Consider the following 26,497-nt stretch of genomic DNA (forward strand, 5'->3'; position numbering starts at 1 on the left):
CAGCGCAAGGGGCCGGAAGGAACGAGCGACCATCGCCACCTAACGCACAACGACCCAAGCCATCAGCATCGTCAGCAGCGTGGCTACCGACACGCACCAGGAGGAGGGAGGAACGGCGCGGCGAGCGGGGGATACGGCACCCCGTCACGTAGCCACGTCCCTCTCGGATCGCTAGAGAAGGCTTTTCTCACTGAAGGCGAGCCGCACCCCGCCAGCCCCCACGTGCGCCTCTCACCGGGCCCAAAGGGCCCCAACACCGAGGAAGCATCAACTGGGGTGGGGCACACTGGGGTGGGGCAAGGGAGCGACACCACCACTCGGTTCCAGGCGCCTGAAGGGCAAACAACCCAGACCGCTCCAGGAGCACCGCACAGAGCCGAGCAGAGCCGGACTCTGCCGGACAAGCCCCACACCACCGCAGGAGGGGGCCCGCCCACGCCGTGACACGCCAGCACGGCAGAGGGCGAAGGGTGTCCGCCACGTCCGAGGACCCCCGCCCGGACCCCCACACCAGCGCGCCTCCAGGCGGCACGAGGCAGAGGGAGCGGAGATCGGGCCGGGTTCCGCACCCCTGGCCTCTCCCACCACACCGAGGCACGGGAAAGAGGAACCAGGAGCCCGCAAGACAGAACGAGAAGCTCGGCAGCATTCGCCGTGAACGGCCGTCCCTCGTCTGTAAGCAGCTTAGACCCGGCCCAGGAGAGCGCCACATCACCACATCGGTCAGTCGGTCTGGAATTGTGACATCACACGAGGCACAGGGGGTCATGCCCGGGCGAGGACAGCTGCCAGAGAGGGGTCCGTCAACAGCCTCACCAGCCCCTTGCCTCCTCAGCGGCGGTGGCCAACCCCAGCGGAGGAACGCCTGACACGCACACGTGGCATGAAGACGCCACTACCGACTCAGACTCAGAAAGGGGGTCTTCGTCAGCCACCCCTACACAACGGGCCTCCTGCAGCAGAGAGCGGACACGGGTATAGGACCCAGCGCCCGGCCTCGCCTCCACTGCTCTTGCAGCAAATCGTAAGCCGGAGATGGCAGCACCGTCGCAGGGCTCAACCGGGATCGCACACCAAGCTGCCGCACGAACCCAGGCAGGCAGCTCGGCCACCGGATGGGCAGGGGAGACGCAGTCCGACGCCAGGCCGCCGGCAGCCCGTCGCGCTCTTCCCCTACCCACCACCGAGACGCGAAACCAGGAGCCCAGCTCTCCTGACCACAGTCGCCAGGAGACAGCGTGTCAGCACCTACCTGCAGATCCAAAATGACAACTGCAGGCATACAAATTCCCTTCCAGGGGACAACGGGGACAATGTGTGGGACACAGCCACCCCTCAGATGGGGGCCCGGGTCACAAGTCCCCAAGAACATACCTATCGACGACGGGGCGTGCTCCTGTGGCCACCTGGTTGACCCAAGGAGTTAGAAAAACACACACGCTTACAGTCCCACCAGCGGCCACAACCGGGTCCCCTCGTGCGGGCGACAACTGTCAGGCAGGGAGTCAGCCCCACCAACGGCCCCAGCCCGGCGGCCCCGACCTGGTGGCCTGGTGCGGGTGACGAGTGTTGGGCCCGGGCCCGGGGCCTCGCAGCCCCGACAACAGCCACAACCGAGTCCCCTAGTGTGGAGGCAGTGATAAAGGGTGTGCTGGTCGACCCCATGCACTCTAAGGGTACTCCAGCACGGTGACATTCAGGAGCGCGCAGACACCTACCCACCCCCGCAGCTGCCCGCCTGCTCACTTGCAAGCCTCCAGGCCCAATCTCCGAGCAGCACACGAGCCAGCAAGGTCCCAGCAGGGCTGCGACTCTCCCGCCTGCAGCTTGGGGACTTTATTACACCCTGTCCCGGGCTCTCCACCCACTTGTTTCCCCTTGCCGGCTCCGGAAAAGGGAAAAGGCAGCCAGAAAATAAAAAGGAACAACCAACATCGAGAGAGAAAAGGGAGGGAGGGAGGGAGGGAGGGAGGGAGAGAGAGAGAGAGAGAGAGAGAGAGAGAGAGAGAGAGAAATGAGCACTGAAAGGAAGGCAAAAGTAAGAATAAAAAAAAAAAAAGACAGGAACACAAAAACTAGGAAAGGAGAAAGACAACATAAAGGGAAGCAATGGAAGCAGTAGGGGAAACACACACACACACACACACACACACACACACACACACACACACAAACAAACAAAAAATGGCCAGACAGACACGAGTGAAAGAGATGAGGGAAGAAAATAAATCCAGAATGAGACCGCGAGAGAAAAGCCTCTCGGAAAAGGGAGAGAATGTAAAGATGAACAATGTCGAATAAAGGTGGGAGTCAGAAGTGAAATTCTCTGAGACGCAGGGGAGTGGGAGAAGGAGAGGGGACAGGTCAAAGGAGAAAGCGAAAGAGAGGAAAGCGGCGGTATTCAGCAATCAAAGCAGAGAGAGAGGGAGTCTAAAAGGAAAGGAGAGATCCAAGAAGAAAGAAATCAGGAAACATCCCCGGGGAGGCAACAGATCCCCCGCCTGGACGGAGCAAGCAGGAGAGCACCTCGAGAGACGCACGCACAGTGCAGTCCCGGCCCGGTGCAAGGACGGTTTGTGCAGCGCCGCCCGCCGCCGCCGCCCGGCCAGCAAGCCAGAAGCCCGACTGTGCTGACTGCGCCTGCGCTAAACCCACTGTTTCCCTCCCTCCCCCTCCCTCCTTTCCTCGCCCCCCCAACTCCACGCCAACCGCCACCCCGAGGCCTCGCGAGACTTGAGACTAGTTCTGCCGTCAGCGCCATCTTGGCTTTCGTCTCATGTCCGATCAGGTACTGTGGCCACTAGATGACGTGCAGACCCCGCGATTGGATTCTTGAAACACGCTGCGGTTCCCGGTGTGGAGTTAGTTGGGGCTGCGATGGGACGGGGAAGATGAAGGATGGGGGAGCAGGAAGAGCAAAGGCAAGAGATAACAACGACAACGCTGAGTCTCGAGCCCAGGGGTCAGTTCCAGATTCATCCCTTGGGCCATGTGTTTCCAGGCCCAGCTCTCCCGGGGAACCTCATCCGGTAATGAGATAGAGACAGAGAGAGAGACAGAGAGAGAGAGAGAGACTGCCTCACAAAAATCAGAAACCCAGTTCAGTCCATCTCAATGCTCCCAACCGCGTTGGGACAGCACAGATTTCCCTATACACATAGCTAAAACCCAGTCAGCGCCTCACCCCAAGTCCGTTCTTAGTCTCTCGCGGGCCTTGGCCGCTAGGTGTCGCTGTTAACGTGTTTGCCCTGTGTCCTTGGTCTTCCTGACACCGCCCCCGCCCCCGCACTCCTGCTGTTCATCTCTGCACTCTCCCTCCCCCCTCCTGCCCATCTCTCTCTGCCACCGGTTCTCGCTCACCCGCCCGCCCGCCCCGTGTGGAGACAGTCAGTCAATAGTAACTGACTTTTTCGTCTCTTTTCTTTCTGCGTCGCCCGTTTCTCTTCTTGCCCCTCCTTGCCAGGTGTCCTCCACTTTCTCTTTCTTTCTTTTTTTCAGATATATGTATTTTTATCGATTTATTTCTTGTGAGTTTTTGAATGACGTGTTATGTTACAATTTCGCCGAGATCAGGATTTCCCCTCCCCCATGGCTCTCACCCTAACCCTTTCTTCTTCGAGGAAGGAGGTCGACCAGATGCTCGGTGGCAATTGCCGCGAAATATTTACCACCAGGTGTTGCTCTTTATGTATTTGTTTTCTGTGCCTTGGCCACTGGTCGACCAGGTGCCCCGTGGACCAGGTGCTCCCAGGCCCAAGGTCGCGCTCCATCCCAATCCCTTCCGCCGCCCAATGAGAGCGGCGGGTGGGCCTGCCTACCCAGGCTCCAGAGACCGCCCCCTCGGTTGGTGTACTCGCCCCGAAGGAAGCAGCCCTGGAACTCCGGCAGGCCCAAGCCCGGTTCACCATGTGCCCATGATGGCGGGCGTATGGGATCCCTCTTTTTTTTTCTAAGAGTTTTTTGTTTTTTTTTTTTAAGATTTATTTTATTTTTATTACAAAGTCAGATATATAGAGAAGAGGAGAGATAGAAGTGGAGCTGCTGGGATTAGAACCGGTAACCATATGGGATCCTGGCTTATTCAAGGCAAGGACTTTAGCTGCTAGGCCACAGCACTGGGCCCTCGCATATCTTTTGTCTCCTGTCCCTTAGCCATTCCGGAGCCCACCTGACTGTAGATGCAGCTTTGTGGGTTCTGCTTGAGACAAAGCTCAGGCTTGGAGTTGCATTTTCTTATTCCTTGAAGACTTTCTCTTCCTCCCTACAGCCACCCATCATATGAGATGTCCTCCTGGAGCAGCCTACCTGTCCTTCTACCCAACTGTGGCAGTAGGGTGGGACAGAGATTCTATGCTCTCTGGATGCTCTCTGGCCAGGTCAAGCTGTCCTCAGGAGGCAGGTTGCTCTAATAGTTAACAATCTGAAGTGAATAGCAGTCACTAGCACTCAGGAGTCATGACCTTCATCTCCCAAATACCTTGGGCACCGAAGCTGTATTGGCCCAAGGGCTGCCCCTTCCTGCCTGAGAAATAGAGATGGGGTGGAAGAAAGGCCCAGAAAGACAAAGGCTAAGGGAGCCATCCCTGGGCTGCCCCTCACTTCCAGGGCTGAGAATGAACCTCCTTTCCTCCCACTGTGAGGGAAACTGAACTCTTCTTACTGGTGAAGCAGTCAGACCCAAGGTCACACGTAGGTGGATGGCAGGTTCACGGCCAAGGCCTGGCAGGGCAGCTGACACTCTGATTTGGATTCTCTTCTTACGTTGGGGTAGGACTTGTGTCTACACAAGCTTAGGGGAGGGCTCGTGTCTGCCCTGAGCCAGCCGGAAGCAGCCGAGGCGTCCCCTTACCTAGCAGATGCTGTTCTCCATAGCGAGCTTTGATATTATGTGTGCCAACCCGGGGTGGTGCTCAAGCCATTGGTGTCAGTGTCCCCAGAGGTGCCGGTGCCAGTCAGAGCCTAGGAGAGGCCAGCTGAACTCTGCAACGTAACAGGGTCCCAGGTGCCTGTCCCAGGGACAGACACACCATCCGACAACCCTTCTCCAGGCTGCTGTAGCACTGGTTGGGGTCCATGCTGAGTTCTCCATCAGCATGTGGGGATGTGCTCAATGGCTTGGCTGCAGCAATAGCACTTCATGTCTCTTGTAGTAAGAAGTGCTGGAGGCCATGGCTGCCTAGAGGGAAAACAACCCAGAAAGACAAGGTGGCTGCATGGAAAGTCAGCATCTTGAGGAACACCCATTGCTCTGCCAGTACTCAAACAGGAGTCACCTTACAGAACGAGGCCAGGGTCTCCTATAAAGCTGGCAGGTAGGACCCTGGATTATTCATCCAGGATGCAATGCCATCAGTCTCCTTGGCAGTGTCAGTAGATGCTGCAGGTAGATCCACCTCTGCTCCTGCCTGGTCCCTGCAGGTCATTGTTGCTGTGCTACTTCCACGGTGTGTGCTAGGTCCTGTGCCTGACAAATGTAGGCAAGAGATTACATTCAGAAACCCAATTGCAGGCTGCATGGTGAATTATCAGGCTGGAGGAGTGGTCCCCCTGACATTCATACCTGGTACTTGTAGAAACCCAAGAAAGAAAGGTTATTAGAAGCAAACCACTCTGGCTTGGCACAGCCATTTCTGCTGACAAGTGAGACACGTCCCCTTGAAGGGCATCTTTTGTGCTGTGAGAGAGGTTTGTCAGCTCCTTTCAGCCCTAATAACCACATCAGCAACCACGATGCCTTCAGGCGTCCCTGACCTTTGTCTCACACAGCACTTTCCCATAACATATGGTCTAGAGACACGAAGTAATCCTTCCTTCTCCTCCTGTTGTCTTTCTTTATGCAATTTTGCACTGTGGGCATTCCAGAGAGAAGAGATGCAGCTTGGCATCACACTGGCATAGGCAATGAGCCAACACCTAGAACCGCCATGCTGCAGGCAGCGAAGCTGCTAGGTGTGAATGTGTGGCTGTATGGGAGGAGGGAGCAATGGCTCCCACGAGAGGGTGCCGGTGAGCCCTGGAGGAGGAGCAGCAGCTTCACCAGGAAATACATCACACAGGTGTTACCTTTCTTGCTCTGGGAACTGTCAGATGTGCAGCATTGCCAGGGCTTAGGGCAAGCAGCGGCAGGAGGGAGCTGGGCCTGCAGAGCCAGGCAAGACGCCATCAGGAAAGTCTTGCAGGTGGTGCCAATGGGTGTGGCTCTTACTGCCCGAGTTCTGTGCAGAGAAGGGCTTGAGGGATCAAGTGTGACTGCTGAGGATCTGAGCTGGAATAATGTGCAGCCAACCGCCTGCAAGGAGAGATCTGTTAAGTCAGGCATGGATTTGAAGAAGAGATTTCTGTAAACTAAGTGGCTGTCCTGGATTGGTTCTCCTACTGCCCCTTCATAGCCAGTCTGGAGAAAGATGTTGCTGCTGGGATAAATCTACACAATGAAGATACAGTGGTGGCAGGATCACTGGAATCTACTCGTGAAATTCACTTGATATTAACATATTCCTACCTAGGGAAAACATAAAACTGGCCTTTAAGTGACCTGCCATGCTTTGAATGTCGCTCCAAATATGTATGTTGATTGTATCAGGAGTGGGAGGTCATAGAGTGGAGCTCCCGTGATGGCACTGGTGGCCTTATGGGAAGAGCAAGGGAGGCCTGAGCTGCCATGTGCTTGCTCTGTCTTGCCATGTGATGCCTTCTGCCACATGGTATTACAGCAAGGCAGTCCTCACCAGAAGCTGCATAGATGCTGGAGCCTTGTTCCTGGTTCTCCCAGGCTCTCACAGCACTAGGACCATCTGACCCACAGGCCACATAAGGCCCATGAAATCATTTGATCTGACCTTGCTAAGGCATCTGCAGGCTGAGCTTGCAACTCTATAAATTTATTTAGTGGACTGTTTTCTAAGTGGAGGCTTTTGTATGGTCTGTGAATGATGTTATGAACATCCAACTGATACTTGGTAGACACAAGGTTCCCCATCCCTGCTGTAGAACCCTGATCCAAATAGCTTCCATTCTTTGGAAATTGTGTTTTGTTAGCAACAGAAAAGGACTAAGACAATATCCAAATAGAGAAGTAGAGCAAAGAACATGTATAAAGCTAAGTAACATATTGAAGCACAAGAAATACAAAATTAGAGCCAGAGCAGGTGTTTGGCACTGTGGTTAAGTTGCCCCTCAGGATGCCCATTTCACACATTGAAGTAACTGATCCGCATCCTGACTCAGCTTCCTGCCCATGGCACCCTGAGTGACAGCAGATGTTCACTCAAGCACTTTGCTTGCTTCCACCCACGTGGGAGACACAGATTGAGTTCTGGCTTTCTGGGTTTGGCCTAGGGGCGTACCATTGGGGGCAGGGTGGGTCCTTTTGGCCGCGACGGCAGCGGGGGTGGGGGCAGGGCCGCAACAGCAGGGAAGACGACACGTCCTCTTCATCCAACTCTTGTTCCCAGTGAGGTGCTCCCTCCCTCTTCATCCACCTAAGTGCAAAACAAAACAAAAACTGAGCAGTGAGTGCCAGCCAGAGTTGTTAGCTTCCGACTGATCATCGCGTCCATTCATCCCACGTGTGCCCAGTCGGCTACTGTTCCGTCCCAGCACCTCTATTATTTTTCCTGCGTGTGCGTGTGTGATAAAGCACAGGTCGCTGAATCATTCCTCTCCGGCCCCGCCGCGCTCCCGGTTTCGCCTGGATACCTTTTGTAGCCTGGGATGCGACGCGGCACACCTGAGCACCGTCTTGGTGGGTTAGTGTTGGGCTAATTAGCAAGCAGGTGGGGAAGCAGAGGCCGCTCATCCCTCAACGTTGAGCCCAGCTTCCCCTGGTAGAACGAGCGCTCCTTTCTTTCTGAAGCAATGGAAAAAAATAAGTGCATCAGTCAATGAAAAAATGAAATTTAAAGTTTAAACAGTTTTTGGAAAGACGCCCCAAGAACACAGAAAGAAAGAAAGAAAGAAAGAAAGAAAGAAAGAAAGAAAGAAAGAAAGAAAGAAAGAAGGAAGGAAGGAAGGAAGGAAGGAAGGAAGGAAGGAAGGAAGGAAGGAAGGAAGGAAAGAAAGAAAGAAAGAAAGAAAGAAAGAAAGAAAGAAAGAAAGAAAGAAAGAAAGAAAGAAAGAAAGAAAGAAGAAAAAGAGAAATTTTATAGCACTGTAGTAAAATGTGGAAAATCTGTCGGGGTCGGGGGAGAAAGAAGACATGGAAGTCAGTTAACATTGAACATCTGAACGGGAGGGGGGAGGGAGAAGGGAAGGTGTAGTTGGAGGAAGACTGAGAGGACACAGGAAACAAATACGTAAACAGCGACACCTGGTGGTGAATATTTCACGGCCATTGCCACCGAGCATCTGGTCGACCTCCTTCCTCGGAGAAGAAAGGGTTAGGGTGGGAGCTGTCTGAGAGGGGAGAGGGGGAATCCTGATCTCGGCGAAATTGTAACATAACACGTCATTGAAAAACTCACAAGAAATAAATCGATAAAAATACATATATATATCTGAAAAAAAGAAAGAGAAAGTGGAGGACACCTGGCAAGGAGGGGCAAGAAGAGAAACGGGCGACACAGAAAGAAAAGAGACGAAAAATTCAGTTACTATTGACTGTCTCCACAAGGGGTGGGCGGGCGGGTGAGCGAGAACCGGTGGCAGAGAGAGATGGGCAGGAGGGGGGAGGGAGAGTGCAGAGATGAAGAGCAGGAGTGCGGGGGCGGGGGCGGGGCAGTGTCAGGAAGACCAAGGACACAGGGCAAACAGGTTAACAGCGACACCTAGCGGCCAAGGCCCGCGAGAGACTAAGTGCCAGGGAGCAGCTGGTCGACCGGCGGCCAAGGCCCGCGAGAGACTAAGTACCAGGCGGCAGCTGGTCGACCGGCGGCCAAGAGCCCGCGAGAGACTAAGTGCCAGGCGGCACCTGGTCGACCGCCTCCTTCGAAAAAAAAGGAGGGTAGGGAGCAGACCGGCCATGGGGGGCCTCCAACCCACGCATGCGCCCCACCCCGGGAAAGGGACGCACATGGGGCCAGGGGCCCCGGCATCCTCCAACCCACCCGAGGCGATCGCGGGTGTGGCGTGGATGAAGCCCTCCTCTCCCCCTCCGCCCCGTGACGCCCCTCCCACCCGAGGCCACGTGCGCGACCCTCGGGGTCCGCCGGGAGGGGGCCGCCCTGCGAGGCAGCAGGTGGCTCCCGGGACAGGGCGTCTCATGCCCGGATCCCATACACCCGCCATCATGGGCACATGGTGAACCGGGCTTGGGCCTGCCGGGGCACCATTTGGTGCCAGGCTTTGCCTGCTGGCCGCCTGACAGGGGAGCTCTGTGATTTTGGTGGTTTGAATTGCTGCTTATGTGGCTCCACGTTGAACCCGATGTGTTTCTGCAAGGTGAATACATCCTAAAGTTTCCCAATGACAGTTACTCTTCCTTTAAAGAATGTGTTACCACTTAGCAATGCTGACCACCAAATACCAGTTCATGCTAAAGCTTTGGCATGCGTCTTGTCCAGTAGACACACTAACTGGATTAAGGCTACCGCCAAGGAGCACGTGGGCTGGAATGGGGGCTGCGTTCTGATCAGGTTACAGTGAAATCCCCCTTGGCACAAGTGTGGACTGGGACTGGACGCACCAGGCTGGACCAGACCCCAGCACTGTCTGGTGCTCCTGGAGGACCAGGATAGAAGTGGGATGGATTATGCTAGGTCGCAAACCCTACTGAACCATGTATGAGCCGTATGTGGGAATGGACTGGACGAGCCATGGCTGGGCTGAAATATCCAACAAGAATCATCTTGGGTCAAAAGCTAGTCAGGAACTGGGCTAGGGCTGGCTCATGGACCCACTGGCATGCGCAAAACCCGGCACTGGGAGAGGTTCTGATGGAGGAGCCTGGGCAACTCCTCTGGCAGGACACAGACCCCACGGGTAAGCGCAAGAAGCATGAATGGAAACAGCCCAGAGCAGGCCACAAGAAGTTTCCCACTGGCATACATTAGGCATGGATTGGGGGCCGACCAGGCTAATCAGTTAATGTCATCACTGGCAAATCCAAGCACCAGAACAGAGTAAGGGTCGAGCCAGGTTTGGTTGCGATAAAAACCAGTCCACACTACAGAATGCCACGAGGAGGTTGACTGTGCCGGATGTGACTGCAGTGCCCATCCAGCACACGTGAGAAACAGGAGGGGAAGGGACAGAGCCAGCGGGGGAATAAGGGGAGGTTCCCCTGCTGGACAGCTACTCCCACTGGAGAGCATGAACTGGGATGGGGGCAGACCAGACTAAGCAGGGCTACAACACCTGTGCGCCTCATGTGGACTAGACCAGGGAAAAGCCAGGATGGGTTGATTGTTCCTATGGGTGCAACCTACAATCAGAATGGGAGAGGGCTGTTTGGGCATAGCCATAGCATCAGCTGGCAGAAACTGGCACTGGGGGCTAATCCTGTCAAGTTAAACTGCAGAACCACCTGGAAAGTGCACAATCCGGGAGTGAGAGACCTGGGAGGGAAATAGTGGGTTCCCCCCTCTTGGGCTACCACTGCCACGGGAAGGCACGAGAACTAGGTCAGGGGCTGGGGTAGCTAGACAGAGAGGCACTCAACCACACCCGTGAAGGCTTGACTGTTGAGCTGGGTAGATGGGTCCAAGCTTCAATGCCATTTGCCATGTACGAGAACCAGGGGGGATGTGGGTCAGATTGGACTGGTCTGCCACACATACTGGCAAACCAGGGTAGGGGGTTGGCCTGGTGGGGGTTATTGTGGGCCACTCTCATCAGGATGCAGCTCCCACTGGTTTAGGTGAAGACCGAGTATGTGCTGTGCAGAACCAGGCTGGACTGCAACACCCATTGGTTCCAGTAGAAGATGGGGCTGAAAACAGAACCAACCCAGCAATTGCAACTACCAGCTGACTGGGTGATGGACTGTGCTGGGCCCTGTGCTTGCTGGTGCATATGAGTATCTGGCCTGGGAACACCTCAGACAAAGTTTCTTTGGTGATCTCCCCAATTGAAATGCCAGACTCAGAACCCTAACCATGAAGGGACAGAAGATGGAACGAATTAATCAACCACCTCAGCAACAAAATACCGGGCAAATAGAGACGCTATGATGGACAATGTCAATTAATGGATTTTTCAACAACCTCATGGTGTTTGGAGAGGCAAGATTGGCAGCAATTTCAAAGCTGGTGACTGCTGGACTTTATGCTAGGTATGTGTTTGCAAGGAACGAATCTCAACTGAACTTGAACTGTGGTTATGCAACAAGGTGGAGGAATCCACCATGAGGGGAGGGGTATGGGAGGGGTGGGGGGAACCCCCAGTGCCTATAAAACTGTATCACACAATACAATGTAAACAACAATAAATTAAAAAAAAAAACTGGTGACCTATTGAAACCACTTCAACGAGTATCTCGGAGCATGTCCCACATGCGGGACTTGGGGTGGGTGGGAAACTGGGTGGGGCTTCTCCCTCAATATCCCCCTCTACCTCAGATATATGAAGGAAACAATATGGAAATAACAGTCTTACCCACTTTCCTGTAGCCCTTGACCCTTTATGCACAAATTAACCATGTAAAGATTGTTAAAATTAAAAATATTAAAAAAAGAAGAATCTTTTAGGAAAAAAGGATATTTCAAAAGAAAAACATTTATTTACAAAAAGAAGTGAGAGCGCCAAACTTGGACAACACAAGTTCATCCAGTTGAAAAAATATCCAGCAGTGAAGAACGTGTTTAGATGTCATTTAAGGAACCAGGACTGTGACATGTTTGTGAATGGGCAGATAGGAGACATATCTCTGTGTCTCTCCTTTTTCTATAATCTGTGCCTTCAAATAAAAAAAACAATTTTTTTAGTCCTTAAAAAAAATATCAGTTAAGATGCTATAGTCTCAGGTCCCGGCACAATGGCTCAGTGGCTAAATTCTCACCTTGCAAGCTCCAGAATCCTATATGGGCACCAGTTAGTGTCCCAACTGCTCCACTTCCCATCCAACTTCCTGCTTGTGGCCTGGAAAAGCAATCGAGGATGGCCCAAAACCTTGGGATCCTGCACCCACATGGGAGACTGGGAAGAAACTCCTGGCTCCTGGCTTTGGATCAGTTCAGCACCAGCCTTCTTGTGGCCACGTGGGGAATAAATGAATGGATGGAATATCTTTGTCTCTCCTTCTCTCTGTAAATCTGAGTTTCCAATGTCTCATACTGGAATGCCTAAGTTTGAATCCAGCTTTCTGTCAGTGCAAATCCTGGGAGGCAGTGAGTGGGCCCCTGTCACCCACATGGGAGATGCAAATTGAGTCCTCAGCTTTCTATCTTCGGCCTGCCTGTTACAGGCTTTCAGGGAGTGAATAGCTGATGGCAGATCTGTCTTCCTGTGTTTCAGTTTTAAAAACAGCCAATTATATTTCATTAGAATAGACAAGATTATCACGCTGATACCTACCACTTCATGGTGGAAAGTCAGCGATTCCTCACATCATTGTCATTCACAACACTTGTCACTTCCTACGGGTGGCAGTCAGGGCTGGGGTCGTCCTTGCCACTCAAAATGCCATCCAGCGGCCACTCCCAGGCACAATGACTGCATTTTTATTTTATCCAAAGGAACAAAATGGGTTTTTTTCCTCGCTTGTGTGGAAAATCATCTACCACCACATCAATGATAGGGGTCGAGCCAAGCACTGGTTTCCTTGTGATCAATCAGCCACATACGTTTTTACCTGGTTCTCTCATTACAATTTCATTTAGAGACAGCAAAAACAATCAGCATCACCCTGATGGCACAGTCTTCTGCCTACAGACACCAGGAAGTTCATGGAGTCAGTGGGGAGTGTAGGGAAGGCTTGATGGAAATGACACATAATTTCATGTAAGAGAAGCAAGCAGAGAGCAGCGCCAAGGCTGCTGCATTCCTGCTCTTTCAGCTTCTTGCTTATTCCCCGGACACCCTCTGAGACACGTGCATCATCACTACATCTGTTCATCTTTGCAAAGCAGTAGAAGCTCTCAAAATATCATTATTTTTGTTACTTTCTTTCCATTCAGTGACTCTTCATTTAAAAGGCTGAGCTTTGACTGCTAGACAGGAGGATTTAACCCATAACAGGGACTGGGTGGTGGCTCAACAGGCCAATCCTCTACCAGCAAGTGCTGGCATCCCATACAGACACCATTTTGTGTCCTGGCTGCTTCACTTCTGATCCAGCTCCCAGTTTATGGCCTGGGAAAGCAGTGGAGGATGGCTCAAGAGTTTGGGATGCTGTACCCACATGGGATACCTGGAAGCAGCTCCTGACTCCTGGTTTCAGATAGGATTAGGTCTGATCATTGTGGCCACTTGGGGAATGGGCCAGCAGAAGGAAAATCTTGCTCTCTGTCTCTCCTTCTGTTTGTAAATGTGCCTTTTGAAAAAGAATAAATAAATCTAAAAAAAGAAAAAAACATGATAAAGACACTTGTAAAAATCAAGGCTTCTATTTTATTTGTAAATACTTGATGCTCTGAGAATAATAGTAGGGCATTTTGTTCTAAAGACTCAGAGCAGGGCCTGGCCTGATGACTCAATGGCTAGATCCTCACCTTGCATGAGCCAGGATACCATGTGGGTACCAGTTTGTGCTCCAGCTGCTCCACTTGCTATCCAGCTCCCTGCCTGTGGCCTGGGAAAGTAGTTGAGACTGCCCAAAGCCTTGGAACCCTGCACCCACCTTGGAGTCCCAGAAGAAGCTCCTGGCTCTTGGCTTCAGATCATCTCAGCTCCGGCCATTGCAGCCATCTGAGGAGCAAATTAGTGGATGGAAGATCTTCTGTCTGTCTCTCCTTCTCTTTGTAAATCTGATTTTCCAATTAAAAATAAATAAACCTTTTAAAAAAAAGCAAAAGGATCACACATGCATGCATGCACACAAGCATATGAACACACAGTTAGACTGTTCCCCGACCTTTCCAGGTGAAGACAAGTAGCTGATGGACCAAGGAGACCCCCACATTTGCCATCATCTCTGCCCTAGTCCTTCTGCAGCCTTTGTGAATCTCCTTGCCTGTGCCATGGATCCTTCATACCCATAACACAGTAAAGAGCAAAATCTGGGGCCAGGATGGTGATTCCACAGGTTAATCCTCTGCCTCTGACATCAGCATCCTATATGGCTGCTAGTTCAAGTCCTGGCCACTCTACTTCTGATCCAGCTCTCTGCTTATGGACTGGGAAAGCAGCAGAGGATGGCTCAAGTCTTTGGGTCCCTGCATCCTCATGGGAGACATGGAGAAGATCCTGGCTCCCAGGATAGGATCTGCCCAATTTTGACCATAGTAGTTGTTTGGGGAATGAATCAGTGGATGGAAGGTCTCTTCCTCTCTTTCTCTCTAGAATTCTGACTTTCAAGTAATATGTATTAATCTTTTTGGGTTCAACACAATGGCTCAACCCTCATCTTGCAAGCGCCAGGATTCCATATATGTGCCAGTTTGTGTCCCAGCTACTCCAGGCATAACCTAGCTCTATGGTGGCAGCCTGGGAAAGCCGTAAAGGATGGCCCAAGACCCTGGGATCCTGTGTCTGCATGAGAGACCTGGAAGAATCTGCTGGCTCCTGCCATCAGGCTGGCTCAGCTCCAGCCATTGCAGTCCTTTGGGAAGAGAACCAACCAGCAGATGGAAGACCTTTCTGTGTCTCTCCTTCTTTGCATAATTCTGATCTGCCTTTCCAATAAAAATAGATCCTTTAAAATTAATCTTTTTTTTAAAATAGTCTGTGTGATCCCTGTAGATGCTTGTTTCCACACCAGAAAAGGAAAATCGGCCAGAAGGATCATTTCCCATAAGATAGTTGTATCAGTTTCCTGTGACTGCTACAAGTGACCACACACTTATCCACTTAAATAACACAAATTTGGAACTGGGTATTGTGGCACAGCAGGTTAAGTCATTGCCCAAGACATCAGTCGCCCGTATGAACACCAACTTGAGCCCTTGCTGCTCTACTTCCTTGTGATTGCATTGGACTCATCTGGGTAACCCAGAATACTCTCCCATCTTCAGAATCCCCTACCCTACTCAGATCAGGACTTTTGTTCCTTTATTTGTCATACAGGGCTCTCACATGAACATTTTGAGGGGCCATTATTCTAGCTACCAAACATGGCAGCCTTTTGTACTCCCAAGGGGAGGCTCCCAAGTAAGGAGCCTAACTTGCCTGGCCTTCTCTGACTTGAGGCCAGAGAGGAAGGCACAGGGTCACACTTGTGTTTTATGGGAGCTGGAATTTCCTGTCCAACCTGGGCTGGGCAGCAGCTATAGGCATGCATGCATCCCAGTAAGTAAGGCCCTATATCATGAAAGATGAAAGGAAAATGTGTGTGTGTGTGGTGGGGGGTCTGGGATGGTGACAGCAGTTAGAGCAGGGGCATTGGACTTGGAAGAAGCCACTGCCTTACTTCTTGCCATACTCTTGCAAATATCTTCCTCATTTTAATAATAGAAGAAAGTGAAGGCTTAGTGGAACAAAGAGGACCCTCAAGCTGGGGTTGGCGCTAAGATTCGATGATCCATCAGACTCTGGTCACGCACCACTTGCTCACCACTCTCCTTCCCTGGACTCTGGGAAGCCTCTGCCATGATATACCAGCCAGGGGTCTCATAGGCCCTAACACAATGTATTTGGCTATGGGAACCTCTCTCAGGGCAAACGTGACATCACCCCTTTCCATGCTGCCTTCCCCAGGGGGCAGCAAAGTGCAGCGTACTGTGGAAGCCCAGTAAGTTTCTCTTCTTTTAACTTAGCTGCCTGGGATTGAGGTTCCAGAATGGAGTTCGCATTAAGTGCTATGCCTCGGTGCTTTCATAGAGTCACATCTGTGAAAGGTCTGGATGTTCGTGCACCTGAGCGCCTTAGTAACTTCAGTGTCAGTACCAGCACCTTTTGCCAGACAGTGCTCTTACCTTGCAGCCTGGGGCTGCCCCTGCTGACTTGTCAGAGCCTAAGGGGGTTCTTTTTCCTGAGTAGGGTAGTGCCCACGAGTGTTGCCTTGGCTACAGGAGAGTGAGTCTGGCCTTGGCTCCTACAAGAAAAGACCGTTCTGGTGCTCCTCAAATGTAGCACTGTCCTCCCACTGGCAGGTGATATTGGCTTCCTGCACTCACCTTCAGATGGGAGAAAACAGAAAGCCAACTCACATGACCTAATGAGACCAGAGTGAGACAGGCTTGGGCCTGTAGCCACAGGAAATCCAACATCCTCACCTCCAAACGCAAAAAATAAATAAATGTGTGTGCGCGTGCGCACATGTTTTATGTATATCTGAAAGGCAGGGTTACAGAGAAATATTCTAGCTGCTGCCTCATTCCCCAGTCGGCCACAAAGGCTAGAGCTGGACCTGGCTGAAGCCCAGAGCCAGAAGCTTTATTTGGGTCTCCCACATGGATACAGGGTGCAAGCACTTGGGCCATTGTCAATTGCTTTCACAGGTACATCACCAGCGAGTTGAACTGGAAGTAAGCAGTATCAATTCATATTAGCACCCAAGGGAATCCAGCACTGTGCCAATGGCACAACCCCAGGGCTGAGAATCTCGTTTCCATGTTCACATTTACCCTGAGTTAGCACAACCAGTTGCATTTGCTTCGTGTTCACAAGTCCATTCAAAAAAGTATGGGAAGGGGCCCAGCACGGTAGGATAGTGGCTAAGGTCCTTGCCTTGAATGCCTGGGTTCCCAAATAGGCACTGGTTCATATCCCAGCTGCTCCATTTCCCTTCCTCCTTCATGCTGGTGGCCTAGGAAAGCAGTAGAGGACAGTCCAAGGCCTTGGGCCTCTGCATCCACATAGGAGACCCAGAAGAAGCTCCTGGTTCCTGGCTTTGGATCAGTGTAGCACTGGCCGTTGTGGCTACTTGTAGAATAAGCCAGCAGGTGGAAGGGCCTTCTCTCTGTCTCTCCTCTTCTCTGTAAATCTGACTTTCTAATAAAAGTAAACAACTCTTTTTAAAAATGTATGGGTGGGGATGAGGAAGGCCAGTGTGGCGGCAAACAGGTTAATCCTCCAGCAGGGGTGCTGTCATCCCATATGGTCTCTGGATGTCCTGGCTGCTCCATTTCGGATGTAGTGCCATGCTAATGGCCTGCAAAAGTGGCTGAGGATGGCCCAAGCCCTGGGGTCCCTGAACCCATGTGGGAGACCCTGAAGAAGCCCCAGATCCCAGCTTCAGACCAGCCCAGCTCTGGCCATGGTGGTCATTTGGAGACTGGACCAATGGGTGCTCTCTCGCTCTCTCTCTCTCTCTCCCCCCAGCTCTCCCAGTAATTCTAACTTTCAAGTAAGAGAAACAAGTTTTTAAAATATTTTTATAAATAAATTTTTGAAATATATTTTTAAAACGTATCTGGGGCTTGTGTCATGCAGTAGTAGGTTAAGCCGCTGCCTTTGATGCTCACATCCCATAGCGGTGCCGGTTCTTAACACAGCAGATGCATTTCTGATCCAGTCCCAGGTACCAAATACTTGGCCCGTGCCACTCATGTGGGAGACCTCAGTAGAGCTCGGGCCCCTTAGCCTGACCTAGCCCGGCTGTTGCACCATTTGAGGAGTGGTCCTGCAGATAAAAGATATCTCTGTCTCCATTCTGCCTAATTTTTTAAGTTCTCCCCTTGCGTTTCATATACATATAAATGAACCATTCAACTCACACACTTAGTGCTTCCTCCCGCCGAGGTGTTACCCTAGGGGCAGCACATACACCAAGTTCCCCTTTTCACATTGATGTTATTCGACCATCTCAACCTGCCAGGCTCTCAGGAAGGCATGACCCCTGGTCAGGACCCTCCTCTCAGCTCAGCCTCACTATCCCACTGCATCCTACATTAACCAAACTTTGTCTCAGCACCTTCCACCCTAGAGGTGGAAATGAGCACCCCAACAGCCCAGAACCCAAATCCATAGAGGGAGAATCAGGTGTGCCCGGGGCACCTCGGCTGGGCTCAGCTGGCTTAGGGGCCTCTCTGCCTGTCTGCTCCCCCACCCTCCTCAGTGCAGAGTCGGGCCTCAGCTGAAGTGAGCAGCTGTTACTTTCCTCCTTCTCCTCCTTCTTTTAAAGATTTACTTATTTTTATTCGAAAGGCAGAGTTACAAAAAAAGGAGAGAAAATCTTCCATCCATTGGTTCACTCTCCAAATAACTGTAATGGCTAGAACTGGGCCAAGCTGAAGCCAGGAGCTTCTTTCGGGTCTCCCACGTGGAGACAGGGGCCCAAGGACATGAGCTATCCTCAGCTGTTTTTCCGAGTCACAAGAAGGGGGCCCTGTTGGAAGGGGAGCAGCAAGGACACAACAGGCAACCATATGCACGCAGGTGGAGGTTTATTGTGCTACGCAACAGCACCAGCCCCACTCACCTCTTCTACCCAAGTCATGAGAAGGGGGAAACATTTTTCACAATTTTTTGTCTTGCAGAGATTGGGTCTGAAACTGGCAAAGCGCGATGGGCACAGCTCCGGCCACAGTGAAGGCACCCCCACAGGAGTCCTTGCATGCTGAGTTCCCACAGGGTGATTCTGTCAGCGCCTCCGCTCAGGTGTCAGGAGCTCGGAGCAGAGAGACCCTGGACTTAACTGCTACGCCCACTTGCTTTGCAGCCCCGGAGCCAGCCACGGAGTCACAGAGCCCTTGCCCTAGCCACGCAAGGATCAGAGGTACACCGAGGGCGTGAGGGGATGCGCATGAGCTTGGCCAGTGGGGTGCTTGCTTTAAGGGGAGCTTGCTTTGAGGAGATTGCAGCAGTGCGCTGGGGTCTGCCCAGCTGTGGTGCTGTGGGACAGGCGTCCTGCGCCAAATCTGCCGAGATCTTCAAGGCTCCATGTCCTTAAGCGCACACAGCTTTGTAGGAATTCACCGGTGGCTTAGTTCGCAGCCATATTCAAATCAGAGTGAGAGGCGTGAAATCCAGCCAATTCCAGCCGTCCACTTGGAAACGAGGGCAGGTGGGTCGACCCTTGGCAGCAGCCCCACCCACCCAGGAGGGCCAGCTCTGGTCCCCAGTTCCAGGGGTGGAACCAGGGTTGCTCTAGTTCCCCTCTTCTCCCTTCAGGAAAGCCTTCATCCTTATCAAACAGAGAGGAGGGAGACAGTTCAGAACCAGGACCCTGTGTGTGCCTGACAAGGTAGCCAGAGAGCCCTGGCTGCAGCTCCCACAGTACTGCCTTGGAGTTGCAGTATTAACCACCTGGGTGAAAAGTCCCGCTATGTTGGCCAGGGGAGAAAGCAATTAAACCCTTGTCAGTTACAAATTAGGTTCAGATACAGCAGGCTCCTGTATGGAACCTACTTCACTTGCCTGGAGGCAGCACCGCGTCTGCGGTTTGGAAGGCCCCTGGCAAAGCTCTGGCTCAGGCTGGGGTACACCTCTGACCCACCCTCTGAGGTTCACCCAGGCAACAGGAGTCCCTGGAGCCTAATAATACACGCAAATCAGAAGGCAGGCTGCAGGCTCTGGCCATGCAAGGAGAGAAGCAAGCTGACGCCTGTCCCAGCTCGTCCCTGCTGGCCTTGCCCTAAAGCAGCAGGGCAGCGGGAGGCCTCACTGCTTGCACATGCCAGCAGCATCCTATATTGAGAAGATGAGCCTGCTGGGGGGAATGGCAGGCATGTGGCCCAGCTGTCACAGCCAGCCCAGCCCAGGCTGGCCCGGCAAAGATTGCCATCTCCTTACAGCCTCCTTTCTGCCTCAGGAAATGGAGCCAGCAGAGGAGCTTCAGACAGTGCCAGCTGTGGGCCTGTGGGCCTGAATAGAAGGTTTGTGGGGGCAGAGTAGGGGTTGGCGGGAGGGCACGTGCATACCCGGACAGGGAGGACCCATGTGAAATAGAACGCACCTGCTTAAGGAACATGTCTGGCATTGTCCTCAGCTGACTCTGAGCGCGACTGGTACAGAGTACCCAAGAACTCCGAGTTCCCAGGGCTACACCAGACTTGCCCATCTTCCGTCCCTCTCCACTCCCTGACCCCCAAAAGAAACAGCGTAGAATTGCAGGCTTCTTGATTCCACAATAGCTGTTCACTTCATCACCAACACTTAGCCCTGGTTTGCACATCAGCTCAACAGGCCTGTTTGTGGTTTTCCTCCAGAGTTAACAGCCGTTCAAGTCCTCGGCCAGAGAGGAACGTTCCCCTCACAATGTGAAGGGAAGCCGTGAACTTGTTGCACAGCCGTAGGCCCACGGGGGACACAGCCCTGGATGTTGGAATTGTGTGGATACCTGAGAAACGCACTGTGAGGGAAACTTGGTCACAAGATCCAAGTCAGGAGAGAGAGTGTTCCGGCAGCTCAGGGCGAGTCTCCCATCTCCCCACGGCAGGCATGCTGTCATCTGTCCAGGGACAGGTTCACCAGAGGCCAGTGTTTGGGACGGGAGAGGGGAGGAGCACCATGAGGAGGGAGCCTGAACCTGCTGCAGCCAGCACCCGAGGCACTGAGAGGCAATGTCCAGGCTAAGGGACCAGGGACTGCTACTGTGGATCCGAGGAGAGGTGTGGGGAATTGGAGGTGGGTGCTGAGAGAGGGTAGCCTGTGCTTTGAGTGCTGCTAGCCCTGCAGGCCTCCAGAGGAGCTCTGGGTACTCTGGTGTTCTACCACGGGAGGGACTTCCAGCTTCCAAGTTGGAGTTTAAAGCGGTGTTTACTCATCCAAGGAGAGCAGGGGAGAAAAGAACTAACGCCATTTGTGAGTGTCCCTCTACTTCCTTCTAGGGTCACATGGAACATGTGATGGACAGCTGCCACCTAGGAGTCTCCAGAGAGCAGCGATCTGTACCAGCAGTGATGCCCACTCCTGCAGGTGTGGCCTTGGATGCCATCAGAGCTGTGCCAGGGGAGGTGGTTCCTGCATGCTGGCTCAGCATGCAGGCAGACCCTGGGGTAGCCTTGTTCTGAACATGAGGCAGTCTTCCTGAGAATAGATGGACTAACATCCATCCCAGGACTCCAGGGGTGCCCATTAGCCCTGGCGGTCCATCTCCTCAGAGTGTGACAGAAAGGGTAGTTCATGGCTCCCCACTGCTCACCCTCAGCACCTCCCACTAAAGGAAGCTACAGGAGAAAGTCCAAGACCATAGAATTCACGCTTGCATATCTGCCTTGGGATTTGATCCAAGCAAGTTAACATCAGGAAGGAGCCAGGTCCTTCCCCATATCCCAATATCCTACTTGCTTAACTGCTGGTCCTGGCAGGAGGGATGAATGCCATCTTGGAGATGCCCCCAAGGCCCTTAATCAAGTAGAGACACTGAACCCCAGAGAGGCACCCTAAAATTTTCCCTAAGAGACACAGCAGAGCATCCCTTGGCTTCTGTCCGTGACCTTGGAGAGATTTCTGTCTCCATCACAGACCACTGCAAGCACTAACTCCTAGAAGACATGTCAGGATCCCTTCCAACACAGCTGCAGGGACACTGGGTACCCTCTGGCCCCTTGGCTGTGAGCCCCCAAACCTCCCCAAGCTGCAAAGCTGGGTGTATTACCCCCTTGCCATCAAGAAAACCAGAGCTCAAAGGCCACTTGCAAAATGGCAGACCTGTGGCATCTGACTACCACTGCACTCCAACTAACAAAGGCACCACGCACAGCCCCAAGTCCCACTGTTGAGCCCTGTTACACAGGTGAGCCATCTAAGCACCTATTAGCACAGCCTGCCTGGCCCCCCAGCCCTGCCGCCTCTGGTGCTGGAGCCTTGGCTGCTCTTCTGGTTGATTCTCTGCTTTCCTTTTCCCACTGACGATGGTTGCCAACGCCTCTTAAGCCCCGCAGCAGCAGCTTAACAGAAAGGCAACGAGCTCCTGAGAAGAGGGGTCGCTGTTATAATTCCTATATAGGCTTCTAAATTAGCCCCTGGATCCTCGTCCCCTGCCATCAGACTCCCCTCTGCCAGTTGGAAACTTATTTAACGAGTCAGATAGGAGCAGGCGCTGATATAAAAATAGAGGCAGGCAGTGGGAGCTGGCACGGTGACTCACCGTGTGGCAGGCGGCAGGCTCTGCAGACAGCTGCAGGCTCCCTCTCTCCCCCTCCCTCCCTTCCGCCCCCTTCCCTTCCTCTCAGCTCTCAGTCCGCTGGGCACCTGGCTTCCCAAGCACTGGCGGATAAAGCTGGCCGATATTCCCTTTGTTATTTCCCCTTGTCCCGCCGAGTGCCTGAGCTAGGAGCAAACACCCACAGCCACCATATCCAGCCCAGCTCTGCTGCGGGCTTGGAGGTCTCTACTCAAAAAGCCATACAGGTCTCAGGATGCTCCCTGCAGTCCCTAGATGCGGAGGAACTGAAAATCCCAGGGCTGAGACCGGGACACGCCCTGTCGTCTAGGGCCTGGCCTGCCTCCTCCCCTTCCCCCTAGCCGCACCTTCTTCAGCACGACCGGTCCGCCTGCTTCTCCCCGTTACCAGCCGTCCACGGGAAGGCTGGCCCCTGCAAACCTGCAAGGCAGACCTGAGAGGTGTCGCTGAGTACTCTTACTGGAAACTCTCGAAAACATTTTAGTGACTATGCATGGCTCTCGGAATGCAGAGAAACTAGTTGTGGAGCGTTGAGATGTCGGCGGAAGGCGCTGGGTCTCCCCACACAGCCTTCTCGCGCCTCGCTTTCCAGCCACAGCCACGCTGCTGACACCCCTTCCAGGGCTCAGAGATCCACCTCCAAGCTCTGCCGGAGCCTTCCCGAGCTGCCGCCATTCTCCTCCTGCTGTCTCCCACCCAGCTCGCAGCCTGTGCATCCCTGCCCTTTGCAGCCTGTGTCAGCTCACGGATGTTTAACATTTGTCTCCCAGCAGCAGACTGTGGGCTCCCTTTCCTAGCAAGAGTCTGACACATAGAAAGGGTTTATTTTTTTGGGTTCAGAGTCAGGAAAAGAGGGAGAGAGAGAAGCTTTCAATTCAGACAAAGAGTTTTGTTAGTCAAGGGAGAGAGGCTGAAGGACAGCTCCCTGGCAGGAGACAGCACGGGGCCACTTCCCCATGGCGGGATGATATCCCGTTGTCTTTAGATGGCAGTTCGCCTCTTGTCTGCTCTAACTACTACTCTAACCTGAGCTGCCAAATCACCTGGACTAGCTTGTGAAGAAAGCTTTCACTGTTGCTGACTCCAAGTGTGACAACAGTCAGATTAACAGTGGCCTGCCACCTGTTACAGGTGATGGGCAAGTGCAGCCTGTCTGTGTGGCGCTCTCTTTACGCTTTGGCTCTCAAGCTTTGCCCTCTACAAAAGTCCCTGGGACCAGGCGGAGGGACTCCGAGGAGCCTTACTGCTTGCAGGCCCTGGACTGCAGTGGGTGGTTCCCTCAAAACCATGCCCCCTCAGCCTGCTCTCCCTCCCTTCACGCAGGACAGTGGAGAGGTCCCTTGCTCTCCCCAACCCTTCTGAGGTTATGCAAATCTGCATCACTCTGAGCTCTGGCGGTTCCAGCCAGCCAAGAGAGTTCAAGCTCCCTAGAGACTCGCCACTTGGGTGCCTCCTTAAACAACAACATCATCAACAACAACAACAAAACTCTCAAAAATCCTACGGCTCTCAGACCTCTGACCACGCCAACTAATTTTCTTCTGCAACACAGCTTACACTCAATCTATTTTTTTGTTTGTTTGTTTTTCTGCAACGTAGTTTGGGCTTGACACAAATTACACAAAAGCTTGGGTTGGCCAAAAAAAAAAAAAAAGATGGAACATTTGACCTCCTTTATCCCAACTGTTTACGACGCTGTTATGTGTCAAATCACACGGACAGTTGCACGGACAATTCCCTCAATCACCCATCATGTGAGAGTGGTCCTGGGTTGTTCACTGCCAGGAAACAGTCAACTCCTCTGACTAATAAAGCTCTTTGCCCGAACTAAAGAGCTTTTTTTTTTTTTTCACTCCCAATTGCCCCTGAATCTAGCACAGTCAATGTTAAACTGTGAATTGATTGCACACTGGAGGGTATGTCAATAAGCAGGGCGGTAGAGGAGAGACAGGGTTCTGGGTCCATTAGGAAAATGAACTAAAGGATTCTCAAGACTCCAGTGCTGACTTCTCAGGCCAAGGAGGACTGTAGCTCCCACCCTGTACTGGAACAACCAGGAAGCTGCATGAAAGAAAAGGGAGAGAGACCCTTTCCCCCCCCCGCCCCCCCCCCGAGCCATGGCACCTGTGTCCTGTGGGCGGGCATGAATCCAGGAAAAGATAAGGGCTAGAGCCCAGTGCAGTATGTAGGGTGCAGCCTCTAGGCTGGTGATGGAAGCACAGGGAGGACCTCCTCTCTCGTCTCAGCCTTACCTGGACCCAACCTTGCAAGAGACCCCATACCATTTCAGAGGTCACGTAGTCCCCCTGAGGAGGATGTTCTCCATCTGAGCATCTGTCTGCTTGGGCCTCCATGTCCTTGTGGGCTTGCCTTCCATCTGCCTGTCCTGCACAGAGCACCAAAGATTGAAACCGAAGTTAGAGGAAAATGCACATCCCAGAGACACATGCAATGGGCACAGGTTACCCTTTTAAAGCATTTTTCTTGGGTAAAAGTTCAAGTCCGATCAAGTTAGTCCATGTACCATCTCTTGGCAGCAACATTCCTACCTGTTGGGATGGGAGGAGGGAAGAATTTTGAGTGCTCTGGCTTGGAAAGGGGAAGCAGCCCTCTATGGGACTTCTGTGGGATCTTGACATGAGTCTCCCTCTCTCCCAGGTCACTCTCCTGAACAGGCTCTCCTCCCAGGCCCATAGGACCCTTCTGGTTCAGAGAGCAAGGGTAGATGTGTAAAAGATGACAGAACTGGGTGTGGAGACTGGAGCCCAACTCTTGAACCCAAAGTAGCCTCCCATTGCTGTCAGCCAAGGCACCAGGATGCTCCACAGGGAGTCCAGAACAGGGACATGAAAGCAGCAGGTGTCACTTGAGTCATCCATGACCCACTGTCCTTGATCACTGCCTAGCTCAGTCCCTAAGCTCTGGCTTCTGTACCAGGAACCAGCAGGTGAATAATCTGCCCAAAGTTGCCCCTACTACTGCAAGTCAAATTCAGGGTCACTGGGCTAGTGGAGCTTCTTCTTTCCTGTTTATTTACTCTTTTTTTTTTCTAAACTTAAACATTTTGATATTAATGTAAGCATAGTTATTGGCTACATCAAGTTGGAAGAAATGATGAATAAAAAAGATAGGAAAACTCATTGTTTTATTCCCTGATGCAAGTGGGCATGGTGATACATCACTCTGGCCTATTTCCTGTCCCTTTGCCCTTCATTCATTTTTTTTTTTTCTTTTCATGATTGAGCTGATCTGTGTCAACACATGGTACATTAGCTTCAGGCTACAAGGACTCCAGGCGCCTCAGCCTCCCAGCTGGCGCCCTAACGTTCTGGGGAGCTTTCCAAACTCAGTTCATTTTTAGGCCCAGGGAAATAACAACAGTTTTCAAATAAAGAAGCAGCATTTAGAAGACAATTCCTTAAGTCTACCCATGAGATCTGAGCTTTCCTTCAGGGGTACATAAAGATAAACCTGAGAAGCAAGGCATGTTGAGCTCTGCAGCAGCTTCTATCCACCAAAAAGTAGCAGTACTGTGGGTGGTGTTTTAAAAATCTTCTCACAAGATTTGAAAAAGGGTAGTTCACTAGACCGCAGTCCAAGGGACATGGCAAGTGCAGAGGTCCTGGAGACAGCTCTGGCCCTGTGGGGCTTGGCCTCTCCCAACAACCTTGCACTTGGAGGTTAACACCTTCCAAAGCTTGGGCCTCCCTACAGGAAGTGAGGCCTTGGAAGGGCAGCAGCAGGCCACACTGACACTCAAGGCCTGTGGGAAGGCAGTGATGTTAATTAAGAGAAGACCTTGGAGAAATTGTGAGCACAGCTTGGTCCTTGTGTGTATTTGCAACCCAAATCATATCTGTGTGACTCTATTGTGGTCTCAGCTTAGAAGTGAGCATTCAGGGCCTGGCGGCGTGGCCTAGCAGCTAAAGTCCTCACCTTGAACCCGCTGGGATCCCATATGGGCGCCGGTTCTAATCCCGGCAGCTCCACTTCCCATCCAGCTCCTTGCTTGTGGCCTGGGAAAGCAGTCGAGGACGGCCCAATGCTTTAGGCCCCTGCACCCGTGTGGGAGACCTGGAAGAAGTTCTTGGCTCCTGGCTTTGGATCGGCACAGCCACAGCTCTTGTGCTCACTTTGGGAGTGAATCATCAGGCGGAAGATCTGTCTCTCCTCCTCTCTGTATATCTGACTTTGCAATAAAAATAAATAAATCTTAAAAAAAAAAAAGAAAAGAAAAAGAAGAAGATGGCATTCAGGGAGATCTTTGGCAGAAGCAAATGCAAATCCTCTCCAGAGAGTCACCTTTATTTTGGAGGAAAACACAAGTAATTGTTCCAGGACAGGGAATGTGACGCTACCAAATACACCAAGAAATAAGACAGTGTGAATAGAATCCTAGGCAGATGATAGAAGCAAGCCCTGCATATTGCAAAGCCATGTAAATTCACTGTCACA

At 52.4% G+C, this 26,497-nt stretch overlaps 1 long non-coding RNA gene across 1 annotated transcript; it reads left to right on the top strand.

Annotated features, from left to right (window-relative positions):
- Positions 1–2,296: 2,296 nt before the first annotated feature.
- On the top strand, positions 2,297–7,964 carry LOC121161596. The gene is made up of 3 exons (XR_005884698.1): positions 2,297–2,363; positions 7,513–7,515; positions 7,935–7,964. It is a non-coding gene; the product is annotated as an uncharacterized LOC121161596 (long non-coding RNA).
- The last annotated feature ends 18,533 nt before the right edge of the window (positions 7,965–26,497 follow it).

Source organism: Ochotona curzoniae, unplaced genomic scaffold, assembly GCF_017591425.1.
Source record: "Ochotona curzoniae isolate NIBS_2020 unplaced genomic scaffold, NIBS_Ocur_1.0 contig_4797, whole genome shotgun sequence".
In the NCBI taxonomy this organism is placed as follows: Eukaryota; Metazoa; Chordata; class Mammalia; order Lagomorpha; family Ochotonidae; genus Ochotona; species Ochotona curzoniae.